Here is a 22,673-nt window from a genome sequence, read left to right on the forward strand (position 1 = left end):
AGATATTATTTTCCAAGTCTTGACTATCCTATTTTCCTGCTGCACAACACATATTTTTTGGTCTTAAAGATACATTTTATAAAAGAAATTTTAAAATGTCCCTACGTAGTACATAAAATAATTCTTTGGATTTCGTATTTAAAATATGCATTTTTATGCAGAAGATATTTGGCATCTTAAATTAAGAGACTATATGATGTAGTAATTTTCTTAACTTCCCTTACAAATGCAAAATATTCTATACAATATTCAGAGTGCTGCTAATTAGTTGTCAATATTACATTAATATTGCTTATTTCAAAAATCAAATGTTAGATCAAGAGTGAAGACTATTGCTACAAGTCAAATACATTGTCTGCATAAAAAGACATTTTCCTTGTCTGCTAATATAACTTTCAAACACACAATAATATTCTCATATCTCTAACGCCAAAAGGGTCAAAAATTAGGATTTTTAAACTATTACTATATCCTTCAAACATAGCGGGGAATGTATATTTTATGCTTGAAGGTTCTATGTATACACATGATTCTAGTCACTATCAATGTCTACATTATTTTGGAAACTAGCAAATGTATAACATTCGGTGTAAAGCAAGCACTATTGTAAAGCTGTACCTACAGCTTACTTATTCATTAGTTCTTGTTTTCTATGGCTCACAATAATAGCATATAACTATGTTTTACTTCAAACGCCTCTGTTGCTAAAAAAACCCTAATTGCTTACATAAATGCTCATCTCACTCTTAAAACAACTTTATGTGGAGTTTTCTTGATAAAAGCAATGGCCTTGATTACTTGTATGTGTGTATAACTTTTTTTTCCTTACAAATATTTCCACTGCCTATTCCACAAACAGGTAGCGCTGCACTTCTAGTAGACTTTTACAGCATGCATTCAGCACGTGTTCGGCAGAGACAAAACAGGCTTTTACATTGAGTAACTTAGTATCTTGCTCTGCTTGGCCTTGAACATCAGCCCTGTCACCTGAAAATCAACTATCCTTTTCAGCTGGAAAAAAAAGGAAACTTTTAAAAATGTCCGTGAATCCGTTATAACTCCCCCCCTCCCACACACACACACTCTCGCTTTTGGGAAGCTTTGCCAGCACCCTAGGGAGTGAGTGTGAATGGAATATGTTGGCTTCCTCCTGGCAAAATTCAGGTAACTCCTACTGGAGCCAAAACAAGTAAGGAAATCCTGAGAGTGCGATGACAGGACACGCTGGCATTGCCTGCTCATTTACTTCCTGTTTGCTTCAAGCCGGGTGAGCAGAGCAATGCACCAGACAGTGTCCAGCAGATTGCTGTCGCCCTTCTTCGGGGCCGCTGGGCAGTTGCAGGCTGGATTCAGCGCCCCGCAGACTTTTCCCCCGTTCTCAGGAGCCCCGCAGACCTTCTCCACGTGGCCCAGGCAAGGGCTGTGGGTGCCGCTGCACAGGGGGAAGGCTCCTTTTCGGCCGACAAGGGGCCAGACTGAGGCTGTTGGCTACTGGAAGGCCTGGGGCAGCGTAGGCCCCCAGCCGCAGCGGGCTGGGCTCACAGCGCTTTAGACCCGCAGCGCAGCACCCCCCTATTCCTTGCAACCCGCAGCTCCGCCCAGCCCCGGGGCCTTAAGCCAGGCAAGGGCCGGGATAACCCCGCTACTGCAGCCCCCGAGCGGCCGCTCCCTTGGCGAGGCGAGGAGTTTGTGGCTCCCACTGCACCGCCCGCAGCTGGTGGGAGAGGGGCCGTAGTAGGTGGATTTCCCTGAACTGCGGGACTATTTCCGAGAGCCTCCGGTCCGAACCCGCCAGCTCTTACAAACACCAGCCGAGCTCCCGCCCTGCACCTACCCCTGCCGCCCGGCAAGGCGATGCTTCGAGGGCACCAAATGCAAGCAAAAGAGTCAACTTACTTGGTTCCACAGACTGGCCCGGGGCAATGCTAGGAAAGCAAGGGGACAGCACAGCGCCTGAGGCTGAAACGGGGCCCGGGGCATCTCTTTCTTCTCTGGGCGGCAGGACTGAAAGTTGCAGGAGAAAGGCATGGCCATTGCAGCCAAAGGAGCCAGCTCTTCTCTCCCTTCCCCCTGAGAAAGTCTGTGTCAGCTCCACCCTACAGCATTGTTTTTCACTCCATTTTTGATTTGTAAGAAAACGCCAAAAATGTAAATAAAATTTCTACGGGGGTGTGTATGTGGGGGGGAGGGAGGCTTCCTACTGAGCGTTAGGGTTATTTCTCTTAGGTCCCTTTCCCTCCCTAGGTGCGGTATAAAGATTCCTAGTCCCATAGCGCTCCCTAGTGGACCCCAACCGCACACTTGACTCACTTCCCACCTCCCTCCCCCTATTAAAGCTTGCAATGTATTTTTCTTCCAAAGTATCGACAACCTACAGGACACAAATGACCTTAGAACGCCCCTGTCCATAATCTGCATATTCATTCATCTCTACCTTCCCTCCAATAAAAAGAAAGGATCTCCATAAACTAAATTCCCAGGACCCAGTTCCAATGAAATTTTTTCCTGGATCCTCTTTTAAACCCTCTTCTCTTTGCTTCTCTGTCTAGTACATGCTAATTTAATTTTACTATGGACGATATTTTCAGCATTTGCTGAGGACAGTAAATTTTGTAGTTTATGTTATTTCACTTTTTATGACTTTTTAACACTTAATAAAATTTTATTAGAGCACTTTTGTGTTTACAAGGCCACAAAACTCTTGGCAGGTTGTCAGAAGTCCTTTTTATTATGATCCTACTGATATACTGCATGTAATGAAATAATCATGTCCAGAAATGTATCAAAGGCCAGAGGGATTATCCAATTTAATAGCTCTACAGATGCGCCGCAAAGGATATGGACATGCAACGCGTCGACAGGCGAAAAAGCTTTGTGGAAGGAGGAGGCAGACTGGTTAATTCCTTTACCATTTCAAGCTAGTTCTGTTGCTATCCTAAAGGCTAGATGCTTGGTCATGTGACTCCTGACTTTCAATAAAAATGAAATTTATTCTGTTGCAATATGCTATTTTCTTTTTATTCTTCTTAGTTGGCTTTTAATGCAGAAGTGCTCGCAAGCTTCAGTAAAAACATTTATTGGAAAATACACTTTTATAGCACCATTTGGCAGCTAACAGTGACTTTTGATCTGCTCCTGCAGCAAGAGGAGAGAGACGATAGTGGTGAGAGCAAATATAGACAAGGTGTATTGCAATATTCTTGAAGCAATTGCTTTTTGTTTTTGAAAGGGTACAGTTACTGGAGAACTCTGGTGGTGTGCATGTCTGAGTTCTAGAATGGGATATTTTTTCTGCAGTGCTTTCTGTTCTAAAGTCTGAGATACAGCAGCTGTTTTTAAGGTCATTTCCTTTTATTTTAAATAATTGTTCATTTAACATATGCCGTTAAACTCATTCTTGCGTCAGAAGGAGGCGATTATACTTCCTGACCCTGAAAGCAAGGTGGGTGGCTTTGTTTTATAATTAAATTTGCTGTGTTCAGTTTCATATTTTTCTTTCTCTTCTGTTTCCTAAAGAGCATGCCAAAAAAAAAAAAGGATAAAAGAGACCGATGATACAAGACACACTTCTTTAAATGCTAGTGTTGTCTTGCTAACAAACATAGTTCTAAAGTTTCAGCTTCAGAGACACATCAGCAAGGTACAGTCGATCATTTTAAAAAGAATTATTTTATTAATTGTGGTTTAAAATAGTCCCTTGCAAGTCTAGAACTAAAATATATTTTCATATTCAAATATACCTGCTTGGTTTGCCTCTAACATACACACTTGTGTGATGTTGCAAGGGTGCCCATGATTCTGCTAAAAGGGATGTTCTGAAAGAAAAATGTACTTTTTAATTTGGTTTTAACGCACATTGTAAGAATTTACATGAACTTACTCTGCAAAAGAACATAAAGAGTGGGAAATTAATCAAATGGTTTATCTTTCAAATTATCACAATCTTAAGAACAAAGGACTTTCCTTCTCCAGTAACAGTGGAACACATTCTGATACCCTTGTCCATACTGAGTGGCACCTAGCTCCTGGGGCAATGCTTTTGAAATCAAAGGTGCTAGGGGTGGGTGGGGGGAATGTTATGGTATTACTCAGTGTTAGGTGATGCATCAGACTCTAGCCCAGTGTAAGTAAAGCAAAGCAAATCTTTTAATTTAGATTTGCTTGAAGACAAAAGTTCAGTTATCCCAGAACAATATCAACAACTGTAAATCATTTGTTTATGGACTCCAAGGTCAAATTACACTTTTTAAACCTTTAGTAACCATTGATTTGGAAATCTGCAGGAGGAAATGATGTACAAAAAGGCATGATGGACTTGAAATTATTAACCCTGCAAGAGAAGTTTTTAATTATTCCTTTAAAGAGACAAAGAGCGCAAGAGAAACTCGAGTGTAAATATGAAAACTATCTACAAATTATTTAGTCAATGAAGCATCTGATTTAACATTCCACAGCATCTTGGATTTTCTTCAAAAGCCCCAAAGAAGATGGAGAAAGAGATTGAGGACTGAGCCCCACTACCATGGAGAGTGAAGAAATGGAGGATGAGCAAGACAATGACTGGAATGGTGGCTCAGGTGAGGTGTAAAATGGGAGAGCAGAATTTTGAAGTGCTGGTTTCATTACAATAGCTGGAAAGGAGTAGCTTCTGCAGAAAAACTTCTGACCCTTGAACCGCCACAAATACCATTCTAATGAATGGCATTGCATCACCACCATTGGTGTAAGGTCATTTCAACAACGTATTCTGCACTTGGTTGGAACACCCAGTGATGTCAGAGGGAGTGCGCAGTACTTAGTGAATGGAGAGTGAGGTGACATCTGCAGTGTAGGTCTGAGACATAGATACATTCATATTAATAACCTTAATGGGCCAATTCCCAATGAAGATGTGGAAAGGTTTACCATTCACTTGCCATTGTGAGTGACAATTGTTAATATGCATTACTCTAACATTATTATGGGGTCATAATATCAATGGACATTATTCAGGACTATGCTATGACTGATGTAATGGACTAAATAATAATTGAGTGTGTGTACACCCATTTTTTACACACACTTCTCCAGAACAGCTTCTTTTTAAAAACAACTGCAAAAACAATAAACAAAGAAAATCAATCCATAAACCTCTGATTAAAGAAGATAACATGGTTTACAAGAATTGCTTGGGATTTTGCCACGGAACTCCTATTGGTTAAAATGTGAATTGTTTGATTAAGTCACAATTGGCTCTTTGAAAATGCAAGGTGTGGAAATGATGATAAACCCACATCCCCAAGTACATAGAAATGCTGGAAACAGACACAATAGGGCAAAAATTCATGCTGATGATGTGCACTAAAAATGTTATAACAAGACAGTGAAAGTTCTAGCTGTGCAATTTAATGCCCATATGCCAATGAACATGGTGCTAGCTGCATTCCAATTGCTAAAAGAGCCCTTAACAGGATGTATCGTATAAAAAAGGCTTTCCCGAGAGGAAAGTGAGATAAGCAAAACTGCGTGGAAAACTAGCTATCGACTAAACAACAAAGCATCTATTCAACTTAATACTCGCCTAGTTCCTTGGGTTTTCTTCTATGACCCTAGTTTAGAGCAGAGGGTGGAGGCAAACCCCTGGCTCATCTAATGAGTTTGAAGACTCAGCTCTCCCTCTGAGGTAGTTGATAGCACTTAGGCTATGGGTTTGCCTGCTGAAGGCAGAAAGGAAAGAGCATTGTGACTCTCAAGAGAGGTGCTAGGAATTTATTTATTTATGTATTTATTTAGATTTATATATTAATTAAGCACATGATAATCAATTATAATTCAATATAGGTTGAGTTGGATATTTCTGTATGTACTTAAGACAGTGGTCATTCTCATATCAGTTTCCTTATTTATTATTTCAAGCATGGTCCCATTTTTCTTTCATATATTTGTACCATACACAGCCCATTACTAGTATTCAACAAAAAAGGTAATGTTTATTGATAGTCTGTTTCTTGCTGCCTTGCGGAGGCTATGTTATTTATGGTAACAGTAGTAGAAGATAAAGGGAGGAACAGAGTCTAATAAGACCACCTTCGAAGCATACTATTTGGTACTATTAGAGGGGTCCAGAGAGGCAACCCTTTGCCCTAGGAAATGAAAATAATTACAGCAAAATAAGGGTAATTGGAGAACTTTATTATACCTTAAATTGAAATGTTCTACCAAATTACATTGTTCAGACAACTGATCAGGTAGGAATTTCAGAACACCATAATACTTTATTCCCACTCCTCCTCCACCCCACCCCCCCACATACATACTGGCCCCCATGATCACAGGGTCCTGTGTGAAAACTCAGTGCACATGACTAATAAGTACAGATGAAGGGCAATATCAGAACTGCAGGGAAGTCCTTTCGGAGAACAAAGGAAAAGTATCAGTGCAGAATCTCGCTGTATTAGTAAGGCAAAATGTGCATTAGTTGAAGAAAAAGATCACAAAGGGACAATGCTATTTAAGGTAATTAACATGGTCCCTATTACCATAATATGTGAGCACCTCACAATCTTTAACACACAAGCCCTGTGAGACGGGTAAGTCCCATTATCCTCATTTTCAGAGGGAGCACCGAGTGTCAGATTCCATTGAAACCAATGGCAGTTAGGCACCAAAGGACTTTTCAAAATCCCACTAGGAGTCTATCTGCTTCTTTTGACACCTAAATATCTTTAATAATCTAACCCAGAGAGAGTGACTTTTCCAATTGCACAGTGTAGTTGTTGCCACAAGACCTGGGGATTACAGTGGATGAGAAGCTGGATGTGAGTCAACAGTGTGCCCTTGTAGTCAGGAAGGCTAACAGCATATTAGGTTGCATTAGGAGGAGCATTGCCAGCAGATCTAGAGAAGTGATTATTCCCCTTTATTCGGCACTGGTGAGGCCACATCTGGAGTATTGTGTCCATTTCTGGGGTCCCCATTACAGAAAGAATGTGGACGTACTGCAGAAAGTCCAGCAGAGGGTAACCAAATTGATTGGGGCTGGAGCAGAGAGGCTGAGGGATTTGGGCTTATTTAGTCTACAGAAGAGAAGAATGAGGGGTGATTTGATAGCAGCCTTCAACTACCTGAAAGGGGGTTCCAAAGAAGATGAAGAGAGGCTGTTCTCAGGAGTCACAGATGATAGAACGAGAAGCAATTGTCTCAAGTTGTAGTGGTAAAGGTCTAGGTTGGATATTAGGAAAAACTATTTTACTAGGAGGGATGATGAAGTACTGGAATGGGTTACCTAGGGAAGTAGTGGAGTCTCCATCCCTAGAAGTTTTTAAGTCCCAGCTTGACAAAGCCCTAGCTGGGATGCTTCAGTTGGGGTTGGTCCTTTTTTGAGCAGGGGGTTGGACTCAATGACCTCCTGAGGTCTCTTCCAACCCCATGATTCTATAAGTAAATGGTATATTAGGAAAATTAAGGTCCCAGGCTAGCCCCTTAACCACTAGACCTTTTTTTCACTGCATGGGGTGCCATCTTCTATAATTAACTTTTATTCCATGGTTGCCACTTCAGCAATTTTATCGCTAGATTTAGCAACTTCTTGGTTTCCATAGTAAGGAAATAAATATCAAAATGACCAATGACAAATGGTAACAGCTTTCACTGCTCTAGCAGCGTTCACTGCTAATTACAGTCATATTCTGAGAAAGATGTTGCCAATTTGCATAGTAACAAAATCATTCACAAGCAGCTTAATAGTGTTAATCAAATCCATTCTATGCTCTTCTTACTATATTATGTTGCACACCAAGTAAATGTCACTACATCTCACTTGGCAATGTCCTTCAGAGTTTCTCTGGCTGAGAGGTGGTAAATGAGAGGAAGGGTTTGACTAGCGCTTCTGGTGGCAGAGTAAATGCTTAGCATGCAACAGGGATTCAGCTTTGATTCTTTGGTGGCAGGGAGAAGATGAAAAGCCAGTTCTAAGGGGGAGGGAGAACTGTATGAGGGGATGATACAATTTCCTATAGGGGAAAAAGTTATGATCTTCTACTTAGTAAAAACCATTAGTGACCAGTGCAAAGAGGGGGAAATTGGTGTAAGGAATTGAAGGTCACTATTTTCACGACACCAAATTGGCCTGGCTTTTGCTGTGGTTCTTTTTTCTATTTATTTTCTCGCCTTTTTTTTCTTTTGCCTCTTCCTTCATATTTATAAATATTAATTCCCCCTCTCCTTTATGTAAAGAAATTATTCCCAGTCTCAGGCATCCCCTGAATGAAATTCATGCAAAAGCAAAGTTTCCTGTGCATCTCATTCCTCTTGATGTTTGCTACCAGGCTAGCTGTCATTGGAGGTGTTTAAAAGTGAGCAGATCCCTGTTCCATCCCCTTCACCAAATCGTCTTCTTTCTCAAACAAATAATCCCCAGGCAGATGAAATGGCTGCAAGTAACAGCCACTGATGGTGAAATATGCAGCTGGTAAACACAAATCAACACAGAGTAGCTGCCAAGCTTCCATACAGAATCATAGAAATGTAGACCTAAAAGAACCCCAAGAGGTCATCATCTCCATCTCACACGCTGATTCAGGACAAAGTATGCCTACACTAGCTCTGACAGCTCTTTGTCTAACCTGTGCTTAAACAACATCCCTTGGAAGCCTAATCCATTATTTAATTATCCTTATTGTTATGCCATTTTCCCTAATCTTGCTGCAGATAATAAGATTATATTTCTTGTCATATTTCCACCAAATAGGGAGAACAATTGATCACCCTCCTCTTTATTCCAGCCTTTAACATATTCAAAAATTGTTATCAGGTCTCTCATCAGTCTTCTTATCTTCAATTTAAATAAACCCATATTTAACCTTTCCTCTTAGGTCTAAACCTTGTATAATTTTAGTTGATTTTTCTCTGGGCTCTCTCCAGGTTGGCCACATCTTTCCTAAAGTGTGGCATCCAAAACCCAAGCACAAATGGATATAAAGTGACCATCAAGAAAATTAGGCTCAAAATTAGATGAAGAGTTTCTAACCATCAGAGAAAAGTTCTAGAACAGCTTTTCGAGAGGAGCAGCAGGAGGAAAAACCTAACTAGCTTCAAGTCTGAGCATGATAATTTTATGGAGGGGATGGTATGATGGGCCTTCCTACAGTGTATGGAATCCAAAATCCCCAATGACTGGAGATTGGACATTGAACTCTGAGTTGCTACAGAGAATACTTTCCAGGTATCTGCCGGGGATTGGGGTGTCTTGCCCACATGATCAGGGTAATAGATCAATATATTTGGGGTCAAGAAGGAATTTTCCCCCAGGCAGAATGGCAGAGACTTGGGAGAGGGGGCAGAGTTTCATCTTCCTTTGTAGCAGAGGAGACATGGGTCACTTGCAGATTTAAATTAGTGTAAATGGTGACATCTCTGTACCTTGATGTCTTTACATTATGATTTAAGGACTTCAGTAATTCAGTCAGAGGTCATGGGTCTCTTTCAGGAGTGACTGAGTGTGGTTCTATGGCCTGAAATATGCAGAAGTCCAGACTGACTGATCACAATGGTCCCCTGTGACCTTAAAGTCCGTAAGCCTACTCTGGCTGAGGTCTTGCCAATGCCAAGCAGAGCAGAACAATGTCTTCCTGGGTCTGACATATAGAATTCCTGTTAATAAACCCCATAATGTTATTAGCCTTTTTTGCAACAGCATCACGTTGGCTCAGATTCAATTTGTGATTCACTATAGCAAATTGGATACAAAGTTGTTTCCTCCACAAATCTAGTATTATGACTACAGTACCATGATTTCTAAACTTAGTTCTTTAGTGCAATATCTGGACAGCCCATCTTCCCCATGTAGCTGTTTATTGACAAAGGTAGTCTTTGGTCTTTTTATGAGGAATGTGAGGCAACTTTACCTCTTGTTCTGTGAATGCACTTTTCTTATACAGCTTGCTTGAAGCGGGAGGAAGTGGTGGGAAGGAGGGAGGAGAAGGGGAGAAGCACAATGTTGCACACTGGAATTGTCCACAACATGCAGACCACACTACCTGTCAACATAGACTGTGTCTCAGTTATATACCATTGGGTGGGGCTTAAGCAAAAGACACATTTGGTGTCTCTTGCAGCTTTTCTTACCTCTTGATCTACTAGGTGCACTGCTTTTCTGATGCATGCCACTCACTTGAGTAGACTTTCAGGCTCACTATATATATGAGATTTCAGTACAAAGAACATACGAATGTCCAAACTGGGTCAGCTCAAAGGTCCATCTAGCCTAGAATTCTGTCTTCTGACAGTGGCCAATGCCAGGCGCTCAAGAGGAAATGAACAGAACAGGTAACCTTCAAGTGATCCATTCCCCAGATGCCCATTGCCAGCTTCTGGCAAACAGATTAGGGACACTGTTCTTGGCTATCCTGGCTAACAGCCATTGATGGACCCATCTTCCATGAATTTATCTAGTTCTTTTTTGAATCCTGTTATAGTCTTGGCCTTCTCAACATCCTCTGGCAAAGAGTTTCATAGATTGGCTGTATGTTGTATGAACAAATACTTCCTTTTGTTTGTTTTAAACCTACTGCCTATTAATTTTATTTGGTGACCCCTAGTTCTTATGTTATGAGGAGTAAGTAACATTTCTTATTTACTTTTTCTACACCTATCATAAATGTATAGACTTCCATTATATCCTTCTCATTTGTACTCAATTTTCCAAACTGAAAAATCACACATTTATTAATTTCTCCTAATTTGGAAGCTGTTCCATACCCTAACCATTTTTGTTGCCCTTTTCTGAACTTTTCTAATTCCAGTATATTTTGGGAGGGATGGGAAAAGCACATCTGCATACAGTATTCAAGATGTGGGTGTACCATGGATTTAAATAGGGGCATTATAATCTATCCCTTTCTTAATGATTCCCAATCTAAAAAGGCCAGTAATGATTGCTATAATAGTGTCAGTATGATGTTACACTGGCAAGAGATATTATTTAAAATTCTGTAATGTCAACAAAAAAGGTGTCAGAAAGAAATTCTCCCGTGTACAATATTAATAAATAAATAAATACATACATAAATATATAAATGTAATACATTTTTAAAACTAGTAAGTAAATATAAATGTGACACATTAAAAGGAAGTTTTTAGGATTATGGTGACAAACAGAAGGCCCAGTGTAAATATCAAGTTGATGAAGGAATAATAGGTAGTGAGGCACAAAACCAAGAATAACTTCATAGTTTAGTTTGGTTCATGGAATCTTCTGGATGCTTACTTAAAGCTTTGCTAAACTGTTATCTAGAATTTGATGCTGGCCATTGATTGCAGTCCTCACTAGGCTCCACTTCTCCCCCTCAGTGGGATTCCCCTCAGGCCTCTACCTTTGAGAAGAAGGCTCAAATCCTTGCTTTCCAGCTATTCTCTCCTCCCCTCTCCTTTCATATCAAGCCTCCTGGCAGCTCCTTTTCTTGTTGAAGGAAACTTGAGGTCTGTACTTTTCAGCTTCTTTTGGAGAGGCTTAGCTTGCAGTTCTCTCCCCACCAACCACCCACTCTCTCAGCAGTTTAGGCCCATGCTCTCATGTCCCCTTTCTTAGGTTGAAGCTGTGTTAGTTTTTCTACTCTTCTCCACTGCTCCTTAATATAAGTTCTTCATGCGATGGAGCTAAGCGTCCATGTTGTGCATGTTGGTCCAGAGCAGAGGTTCTGAGAGTGACTGCGCTAGAATCCCAAAAGACAAAGAGCAGGGTTTGTTAGTGGGTTGCAGGGTGGCTGTGAGAAGTGGAGGCCAAACTTGAGGTCAAGAAGAATAAGGACAGAGAGCAGAGGCTATTTTGGGTTCTCTTTCATGGGTAGAGTCCTTAACCATGCATTTTCAACTCATTGAAAAAAGTTTGCTTCAAAGAGTGAGCAAAGAATTGGACTGGTTATTAGATTAGCCATATCAGTTCTCTGAATAATACCTTGGGCAATTTTTTCAACAGGACAAGCTGTTGTTCTGTTGTTCTGATGTGGGTGACATCTTTTTTTTGTCACAGTGACATTGCTCCAAACAGAGAGATGTTTCAAGACACTACATCTTTCAAGTTTGATAGTTGGAATAGGGACCCTTTCAAAATTGCAGTTTTCCTATCACTGATGCCATCTTTGTATTACAGAGTCCCTTAGCTTCCTTCTAATTATATGCTGCATAGACTGGCTTTTTTAACACAGTGAATATTTGAGGTAAAGTGAAGCAGTGTATTTCCTTACTGAAATATAAGGATCCCAGATCCTTTGGAGTTAATGTCTGTAACTCAGATGTATACTACAAAAAATAAGAGGGTTCAAAGTAGAGAAATGTTTTATAAATGAGATAATTAAAAAAAGACAATAGCAATATCTCACCAAGATTGTCTTTAAAATAGATGAAAATAAAAATCCAATTAAAAGATCTTGTGAAGACAAATTAGCTTATTTTTAGTTTTTTTTATAACTCCTTTCACGATCCCCTATTTCAAACTAGGATTGTTCAAATTTTCGTACAGATATTGTCTACATCTAAAATAGTGATATGTTCAAAGAATGTCAGTTTGATAACATACTCTTGTAAAAATGTCACAGAAGATATTTATGGACTGATCCAATGTTCATGGGGAAAAAAATCAGGTGTGTTTTCATTGACTTTAATGGGCTTTGAATTAAGAACATAAGAATGGCCATGCTGGATCAGATCAGTGGTCCATCAACCAGTATCCTGTCTTCTGAAAGTGGCCAGAACCAGTTGCTTCAGGGGGAATGAACAGAATATGGCAATTTTGAGTGATTCATCTCCTATTGTCCAACGTCAGCTTCTGACAGTTGGAGGACATGGGATGGTTGCATCCCTGACCATTTTGGCTAATAGCTAGGGCCCTCCCTAATTTACAGCCATGAAAAACGCATCTCAGTGTGTGAAATCTGGTTTCCATCATGAAATCTTGCTATTATAGGGGAACGTGGTATTGCCACCTTTACTTCTATACTGCCATCAGAACTGGGTCGCTGGAGAACAGTGGCTGCTGGTTGGTAGCTGAGCTCAGGAGGCAGAGCTGCTGCCAGCATCCATCAGAAGCACGGGTGTTATGTTATGGTATTGCCACTCTTCTGCATCACCACTGACAGAAGTGGAAAAGTAAGGGTGGCAGTACACTATAATGACACCTTCATTTCTGAGTTGCTGCAGGCAGCAGAGCTACCTTCAGAGCTGGACTTGTGGACAGCAGCCACTGCTCTCCAACTACCCATCTCTAAAGGTAAAGCAGAAGTAAGGGTGACTATACCATAACTGCCCCCTAATAGTCCTGAGACCCCCATTTTGGCTCATGAGTCTCAATTTGAGAAATGATGACTTAAAGGCTTTACAAGTGTATATTTTAAATACATATTTACTATTTGTAACACTGTGAAATTTAAGATTTAAATATCTGTAACTGTGAAATTTAATATTTTTAAATTGCTTTCTTCATGATATTTACCAAAATGGACTCTGAATTTAGTAGGGCTTTACTATTAGCCACTGAAGAAGCTATCTTCCATGCCGGGCTGGCCCGAGCCATTTTGGTGCCCTGGGCCCCGGGTGGGTGGCGTGCCCTGGGTGCACGGCGCATGCACAAGCCTGCCCCCTTGGGGCACGCGGGCCCGTCTCCGGGCACACGGCACATGTGTGAGCCTGCTCCCAGGGCACGCGGGCAGGTGCATGGCGCATGCGCTGCCCAGCCACCGCCGCTGACGTGCCTGGGCGGGCCGCACCTGGCCATTCAGGGCCCCGCGATTGCGGGGGGAAGGGCACTGCAGGGGTTAATGCGGCTCCTGCCCCGTGTGGCCACTGCAGCTCACCGGGAACTGGGCGCACAGCGCCTGATGGCAGCTGTAAGGGGTACCACGCACCCCTTACAGCTGCCATCAGGCGCCCCCCATCGGTTGGCTCCCTGAGCAGCTGCCCAGCTCGCCTGCCCCTTAGTCCGGCCCTGCTTCCATGCATTTATCTAACTCCTTTTTTTTACCCAGTTATACCTTTGGACATCACAACATCCTATGGCAATAAGTTCAAAACAAATAGTTTAACTATTTTGTGAAGAAGTACTCCTGTATGTTTGTTTTAAACCTGCTACCTATTTGGGGCCCACAAAGAATAATCCACCGAGATATTTTGAGAAAGAATACGAAGACAGACGAGTTCTGCTGCTCTGCCCTCTCACAAACTGTGGTCTGATTGCAACTTTTCATGATTCTCTGGGTATTAATGTGTGTCTAGGCACAAACTGATTTTCATAGATTCATAGAATACTAGAACTGGAAGGGACCTTGAGAGGTCATCAAGTCCAGACCCTGCCCTCACAGCAGGATCCAACGCCATCTAGATCATCCATGATAGATGTTATCTAACCTGCTCTAATATATCTCCAACAATGGGGATTCCACAAATTCCCTAGGCAATGTATTGTGAGTGTATTTTATATAGAAAACATAGGTGCTGAGTAAAGAAAAGCAAATCTCTAGCCAACTGCCTGAACTCCTATTGGAAGTGCACTTTCATATCAAATCTATACCCACGGCATGTCAGATTTCCTAATGATCAAATTAGATTTCAGCTAGATGAAGGGTTTGCTTTTATCTTTAGGATGTAAACGCACTATTAAATACTTCCAGTAGATAATACTTAATTGGTAAAGGAACCTAAATGCAATATAGAGATTGATGCAAATATTCCAGAACTTAGTAAGTTAACCAAAGCGTAGAGTCCATCTAAACACTTACCCTTAGGACTTCCCTCTGTGATGAACTTTTGGCAGTGGATATATAAACATGCTTTATGTGTTGGGTCCTTTTTCACTAATACACTGTGGTTTGGCACAGTAAAAAGTAAGTGGAGCAAGGGCAGTGGGGTCAGCTGCTTCCTGACTTCTAAAATCTTTATCAGTTCTAGCAGGTCCTCCGTTTGTGTCAGTGATTTGTGGTATTGTTGTTTATCTGAATATCAGTCACTCTGGACGCACTGTTTAGATCCAAGGGTCTCAAGACCATTTGCAATCTCTGCTGGGCTTGTTGTGCCAGACAAGGCAGACATCTGGTTGTCAGTTATAATTGCATCCTACACCAGAAGTTGTTTTTAAATACTCTTGATTCCCTTTGAACGCAGCACAGTGATGCACAACAGTTTCCAGCCATTAATGCAAGAGGCAGCATCAATACATGGCTCTAGCCTCGTTTGAAAGATTTATGAGATATGGTGGGGAGGGAGGTCCTTTTACAAAAGGGTGAAAGGGGGACTGGTTTAGTCTGTATGGGTTTTAATGATACATCAGTTTTGTTTCCAGCCTGTACAACTTATTCTTTGAACACTGATAGAAATAGTGCATCAGAAAATTATTTTGTGGTGTTGCCATGTTTACTGTTTCCTGTTATCTTTCCCAGGAAGTATTTTAACAGAAATTAGGGCTACACATAAAAACCAGAAACCACTGGATGAAAGGATTTACTATAATGCTTCCTTCTCCGTCTAACATGTTGGACTGTGATTTAAACCCGACAGGCTCTCGACAGGATATGACACCAATTAAAAACAAGAAACCTAATTTTTTAACAAAATAATCACATAATCCCCTTTCTATTATCTGGCTAAAGGGTTATTGACACCACATTTATTTCTTGCCCAGAATCCTTGATTTATTAGGCTGGCAAACTATTCTTGTTTCAGTTATATGATCCAATGAAAATTAGTGTATGTCAAGGCACAAGACTGCCTTCAGTATTGTAAAGGGAACTTATTTTCCCCTGATAATTGCCCCATTAGGTCAAGAAATCACAGAAATACAATTTGATCTTAGGTGTGTTTGAATTCACTGTTTAATACCAAATAAATTAACCGTACAAAGAAAAAAACCCCCAGCTCTACAGGGAAAAATTAATAAAAATTAAGCTTAAGGGTTTTTCCTTAGCTTTGAATTGAAGTGGCAGACAACACCTAAATTTAACTGGAAAGTATTATTAGGTCAGAGACCAAAATGATAAAAAACACTGCTTCTCTTAGTTCCTCTGAGATGGTTTGAGCCCAGTGTTATGAGCTATGTTTTCTTTTGAAGGAAAAAATGTCAAAAAGGTAAGGAAGTGGCTGGAATAACCTAAGTGATATTAGGTATTTCTGGTATTTCCTTTTTTGACACCTGGTTTAAGACTAACTAATGGCCCCAAGGAACAGTAGCAGTGGTTTCAGTTCAGCCCCTGGTGGACTGTGTTACATATTACATATAGGCACGAGCAATGTGTTTCATTCACATACATTGTCAACAGCTCTCTCTTCAATGGGAGAAATTACATTCTCTCTCTCTCTTTCTCTCTCTCTCTCTCAGCCTGCAATTTTCTTAATCACTAAAATTCTCTTTCCATGTGTATAATTGGCTAACCCTCCATTATCTCCCCAAATGGATGTCCAGTAAACAGACCCCTGAAAAAAGGAGACTAGCTACACTCCAAATATTGCCAAAAATATTGTGTGTTATTTGCAAGGATGAGTCTAATTTCTTCTTGGACTTGGATATAATTATTTCTACATTCTGAATTTATATTTTAAAATACTTTCCTTACCTCAGCACCCTCACAAGGTCACATATAGTGCTGGAGGTTTGTATACTTTCAAAATAGAATTTACCTTGTTGTAGTTATTAAACTATTTCACTGGAGGGCTGCTTTCAAATGAATAGATACATTGCGGGGGGAGGGGTTCAATGTCAAGGTTAATTTTTTACTCAGTGTGTTTTGCTGATGCATATCTGATTTTTTTTTTATAATTTCCTTGTCTTTCTCTAATCTAAATACTCCTGCTATTTAATAACAACCACTACATTATGTTTGCTGGGTTTCTGTTGGATTTGAGGTTAGTGTGAGCAGAGGAACTCTTGTACCGTGCTAGATGTGCCTAGCTTTCTTCTGTACCACCATTTTATTGCTGCTGTGGGTAGACAGCAAAATGGTGGTTACTAGGAGTTTCCTTAACAAGAACATGTAACATGTTCATTATAAGATCATGGAATATTTCATTGCACTGGCAAAAATAAAGAAGGTTTCTAATAGACATGGTGGGCTTCATGTCTATATCAGGATACTTCCTGAGCCCTGCATCTCCCCACATTTAATCCAAATCCACATTTTCTTTGTGAAATGTACAAAGCCTGACTATAAATTAATAGTTCCCCAGGAATGATCAGGTAACTGTGTACATTACATATACCCACACAAAGTAACAAGGATAAGCATAGTAACTTTGAGGATGTGTGTATTTCTGTTATTCATAGAGCCCCAGATGTCACACAGTCAGCAATCTCAGAACCAGTTTACATTGAAGATAAATGTTTTGCTTGTTAATAAATGGTCCCTACAGATCGAGATTGAGGTCATTGGCAAGACACTGTGAGTTAGCTCATTCTGCAGCTATGTACATGTATGAATACATGAGTTAATTTTTAGACTATCAGTGTCTTTCCTTCACAAGTAAGTTAATCAACTATTTTAAAAAAATAGAGATGAGAAGCTGATTACATTTTTCAGTGTAAATATTGTGTGACTAAACAGAAGCCATAATAAACTGTAAGAGTGGGCGATCACTAGCTAGATTTGAAGTAGTGCAAAAGGAGAGTTAGAAAAAATGGTAAATGAAATGGAAATTGCCACTGATTACCCACAGCAGAATTAGCATCTTCATTTCACTGCCCAGAGATCATTTCTTTTTTCTCAGCTCCACTGTTACTGTACTATACTGGAGTAAGCAGAGGTTCACAGCACACAAGCAGCTACCAATGAAACAGAAATATGCTGACAGTTGAGAGTCAGTATGCAGTTCACCCTGTAGAAAATAGATCTACAACAACATATTTATGGCCCATGCAACCATGTTGTTTTCTGTCTTCAGTGTGCAAGGATTGTAAACAGAGGAAAAAATGTGTAGGCTATTAAATCTAGTAGTAACAAGGTTCTTAAAGCCAGGTTTATTGTACCAGTATAGGCAGAAGCTTTCCTTTTTTTGATCTGTGGGTGTTAAATCCCCTGTCTGAAACAGGATTCCTGCTCAGATATTATTAATCTCACTGTATCTTTGGGAATGAGGGACAGGATAGATGTCCATAAACTAAGGGCACCACCTGGTGGTTAAATTGCAGAATGTGGTGTTGATAAAAATCAATGAAAATTCATGCACTAAGAGCTCCACCCCAGGAACAGTTTTAAATATCATGATCTGAGATTTATATTTTGAGGAAAATAAAATGAAATAGTCCTCAGTGTTTAGATTTTTATGCATTCCAGATAAGTGTTATCCATTTCTTCCCCACACAATCTGTTTTGTGAGCTGGCAGTGCCTTTCAAAATGGCTTGTTTTGATGACATGGTCATAATTCTAAATAATTTGATTTCCAAACATATACATTAAATTGTAATCTTGCTAGAAAATCATTGCACAGAAAAAACACTGTCCTGAGATAAATATAAAAGAAGCAATTACATGATCCAAATACGTTTTCTTAGGATTTTGGTGCTGTTTATTGGGAAAAGCTAAACAAAGAAAATATTTGTCAAAACATAATTCTTTTGTAGGTCATAAACTAGAAACAGAGATATCAAGTGTGTTCTCTAAAATGTAAGGAGAAATTGAGAAACAGTGCCTGGTGAGCATTTTTTTTTTATTTTTGAATTTTAGAATGCTTGTAAGTGCATTTGTATTATAAATATTTGGAAATAAATGTATTTACACCATCATTCTTCCACCTCCTCAAATTCAGAAATTAGAGAGCACACTATACATACGCAAACACACATATATTCTGCACATCTGCAGAACTGAAGTTCTGTTTATATAAATATATGTAAGATGGAATTTAAACCTTCAACCTCCAATAAAATTGTATGTCTGTAATAAAACTGCTGCACCTTGACTCCAGACTACACTGAATCCCAAATTAAACACCCCATTTACTGTACTGCAGCGAGCAGAAAGGTTTGTTACACTGAACAGTGAACACAATTTTAGCCAGAAACACATATTATCATTCTCTTTACCTTCTGTACATATGAGAGCAACATCTTAGCAACCCCTTCAAGCCATATTTTTCTCCAGTTCCTGCCTCCTTTTACCATGAGGTTTTGATGAGGGGAAGAAAGTGAGATGGCACATAATGTTTAATTTTACATTGCTTCCTTAATTATTTAGCTAGATGGTCAGGCAACACCAGCGGCTTAAAAAGTAAGTAGCTAGCATGTTTTACTACAAAATGTCTCTCTGGATTTCATGAAGAACTCTGTGTCATAAAGAGAAACAGCTGGCATGTTGAAGGCGGCGTAGATTTCTAGCTGCATTATATATAATATATGTGCTTTCCTTCTCATGCTTATGAATGATCCATTTCATAAAAAATGTCTGTAGTCTACAAATACCACTAAACATAAAGGGCATTTAAACATGAGGACCTGTTAATCCATATAACATAGTAAATCCATTGCTTTAGTGACCGGTTGTCTATTTTTAAAAAAAGGTTATGATGGCTAATGTAATTTGAGATACATACTGTCCTCGTATGCTAATTTCCTATGCCGCTGTAGCAGAGTCATTACGGAATTGTGATGTTTTGTTGTGGCTTATTAAATTAGAAACTGAAGCTTAGCTTGTGGGTGTGTGCACACGCAAGAATATATGTGTGTGTGAGAGAGTGTGTGTGTGAGTGACACACACACAGAGAAATGAATGTTAATATTTTTTTTGGCAAGCCAAGTAAAGTGCAGGCAAACAAAGCAGACAGTTGCTCAGACTGGTATGAAGTGTTTCAGTTTTTATCTGAAGGGAGCCACCCTCTAGTGGTTTGACGGTGAATTTTACTTTCCTTTCATGTCCCATTCTGGTCTTCATTTATTAAATGCAGTGCACCTTCTCTCTAAGGGTATTCTTGGCTATTAACCTTCATGCATGATACAGGAGCTGAATGTTAATATTGAAAGTATTTCTTATCAAGTGTGACGTTGGAAAGCATGGAGAAATTATGTTAGGCACCCAAGAATGAAGATTCCCATGTTTTGATTTGTTTTGTTTTAATTGTTGAAGCTAACATTAAAATAGATACAAGTTTAGTTATTTTAGATCAGATGTCTAGGGCTATAATGCAGAGCTCCATTCCCAGATACCTGATGTAAACCTCTCTGAACCTTGAGAATTTTAAATCCGGATGCAGATTCCAGCTCTGTGGTGGTCCTTATGTGTATAATGCACCAAATAAAAAACCCATCTGTATATCTACTGCCATACAAAGGACTTAAACCAAAACACTGGATCCAAACCTCCAATTTTAAGGGAACTCATATCTATATTCAAATGTTGTGATCTTGGATCATCTCTAGTTAAAAGTTTAGTGATATATGAATAAGGTAATGCACAGAGGAACTGGACCAGGGAATAGGTAAAGTACAAGATGTGGCTGAAGCACACATTGCCTGTACCTATGCAATGTGTTTTATTTGGCCTTGCTGGGTTTGAGAATCTGTCAGTCGGTATTTATTGTATTGTTGTTCCAAGGGACCAGATTTCTGATGCCTGAACCCACAACCTCAGGCCTGAGATTGGTTAGCAATACGTCAAAACAAGCCTCACAACTGGCAATTTTACTGCCTTCTGCTAAGCAAGTGTAAAGTTGGGAGCTTTCCCTCGTAAGCGTAAGACATCTAAGTGCTTTTCTGCCTTTTTTTTCCTGATGTGTTTCTTCCTTCCCACCTCTAACATCAAAGAATTTGCTAGGGGAACTCAGCCTCATGATTTCTGGAAACTGTATATTTCCCCTCTCCCATGCCCATTTCCGATGCCCCAGCTGCCAGAGCCGTAACCCTCTGGTGCTTTAATCACTCCATTAATCAGCCTTGTGTAGCGCACAGGCCAGCCTCTCACAGCCATGAGGTAGCCTGTTACTTCCTCAGGACACAGAATCCCCCTCTAGCCCATTAAGAGTATTGGTGAGAATGATCCCTAGAAAGGGTATTTTCCCTAGGTTTCAATTAGGCATATTTTAATACCATCTGATTGGCTCAAGTGATAAGACTTAAGAGGCTAACTCATGGGTAATAGCAGGTAAGTGAAATATGTACATTTTTACACCATATCTAGGCTCCAAGAGCATCATGATTTTATTGCACTGCCGTTCTTGAACTTTGTAGCAGGTGCCAAGATAGTCAAGCAAATTGTCTCCACATATTGCTCCTAGGGTGGCATGATCATGACTGTATAATTATGCGGGGGCATGGGAACTGGCAGGTATTACATAAAGGCTGCGTCTAGACTGGCATGAGTTTCTGGAAATGCTTTTAGCGGAAAAGTTTTCCGTTAAAAGCATTTTCGGAACAGAGTGTCTAGACTGGCACGGACGCTTTTCCACAAAAGCACTTTTTGCGGAAAAGCGCCCGTGCCAATCTAGACATGCTTTTCCGCAAAAAAAGCCCTGATCGCCATTTTCGCGATCGGGGCTTTTTTGCGGAAAACAAATCTGAGCTGTCTACATTGGTCCTTTTGCGCAAAAGCTTTGTGCAAAAGGGACTTTTGCCTGAACGGGAGCAGAATAGTATTTCCGCAAGAAGCACTGATTTCTTACAGTAGGAAGTCAGTGCTTTTGGGGAAATTCAAGCGGCCAGTGTAGACAGCTGGCAAGTTTTTCTGGAAAAGTGGCTGATTTTCTGGAAAAACTGGCCAGTTTAGACACAGCCAAAGTGTATACATAGCTACCATTTCCATTTCACGTCAGAACAGCTTGTTAGTTATTGTTACTTGTGTCAGGACAGGACCTAGGATACAGTAAACAGAGAAGCACAAAGAAATAAAAGTAAAGCTTTATCTGGTTTGAAAGCTTTATACCTTTCAGGGCCTTGTGCACTTTGGGGATTTACCAAGATGAAAATAATAATAATAATAATATACACCTGGAGAGTATTTTTCAGCATCTCTTATAAAACACAAAATTAATGCTTAGGAGACCCCCTGATTCACAGGATGGAGACTTGCCATGTTTTAAGTGAAACCAAATACTCTGCCATTAGCTGGGTTTCTGGCTGCTGGGGAAAGCTAGAACTCACGGCTAGTTCAAATCTGAGCTGTCCTGCCTACCACTGGGAAACTCCTCTACCTTACTCAGCCTTTCTGACATACCCTGCCTTTTTACTAAACCTCCAAGTTTCTGACCCTTCCTTTGGGCCAGGAAAGAGGTATGGAAAAAAGTCAGGACAGTTCTATAAAAGAAATAATTAACACCACCACCACTGCTATGTCAGCACCCTGTGAGTGCTGGGAGAGTGGGGTAAGTGAAGCTGGCAGCAGAGAGTGTGGCAGGAAGTTTGAAAATCTTGGCCTGCTGGAAGGGGGAAGAGGCCTTTCAGTTCAGCAGAGAGCAAGAGAGGGCTTTGTCTGAGGGAGCAGACTAGTCTGGAAAAAGAAGCAGCAGTGAATTGGGAATTCTTGCTGACAGAACAAGAGACATAGGATATCAATATATTCCTGTCTCACGGCCTAGAGCCCACAGGACAGACTCATCCTTGAAGTTTTTAAAGTTCAAGTTGTACCATTTCATGCCTCCTACTCCAGATCAGCAGTTTGGATGACATGCCAGTATTGAATTAAAAGCAACTGCCACATCTAATATCTATGTATATATAGATATAGATATATGA

At 40.2% G+C, this 22,673-nt stretch overlaps 2 long non-coding RNA genes across 2 annotated transcripts in view; one reads left to right on the forward strand and one right to left on the reverse strand.

Moving 5' to 3' along the window:
- Positions 1–2,965, reverse strand: part of LOC142830197 (uncharacterized) — a 38,368-nt gene extending 35,403 nt beyond the window's left edge. The window contains exon 1 of the long non-coding RNA XR_012905230.1: positions 1,897–2,965. This is a non-coding gene — a long non-coding RNA (uncharacterized LOC142830197). The remainder of the gene's footprint in view (positions 1–1,896) is intronic.
- Positions 2,966–3,041: 76 nt separating this feature from the next.
- Positions 3,042–22,673, forward strand: part of LOC106731725 (uncharacterized) — a 74,917-nt gene continuing 55,285 nt past the window's right edge. Inside the window, exons 1-2 of the long non-coding RNA XR_003088616.2 lie at positions 3,042–3,442; positions 4,455–4,577. This is a non-coding gene — a long non-coding RNA (uncharacterized LOC106731725). The remainder of the gene's footprint in view (positions 3,443–4,454; positions 4,578–22,673) is intronic.

This window comes from Pelodiscus sinensis, chromosome 7, assembly GCF_049634645.1.
Source record: "Pelodiscus sinensis isolate JC-2024 chromosome 7, ASM4963464v1, whole genome shotgun sequence".
NCBI classification, from domain to species: domain Eukaryota; kingdom Metazoa; phylum Chordata; order Testudines; family Trionychidae; genus Pelodiscus; species Pelodiscus sinensis.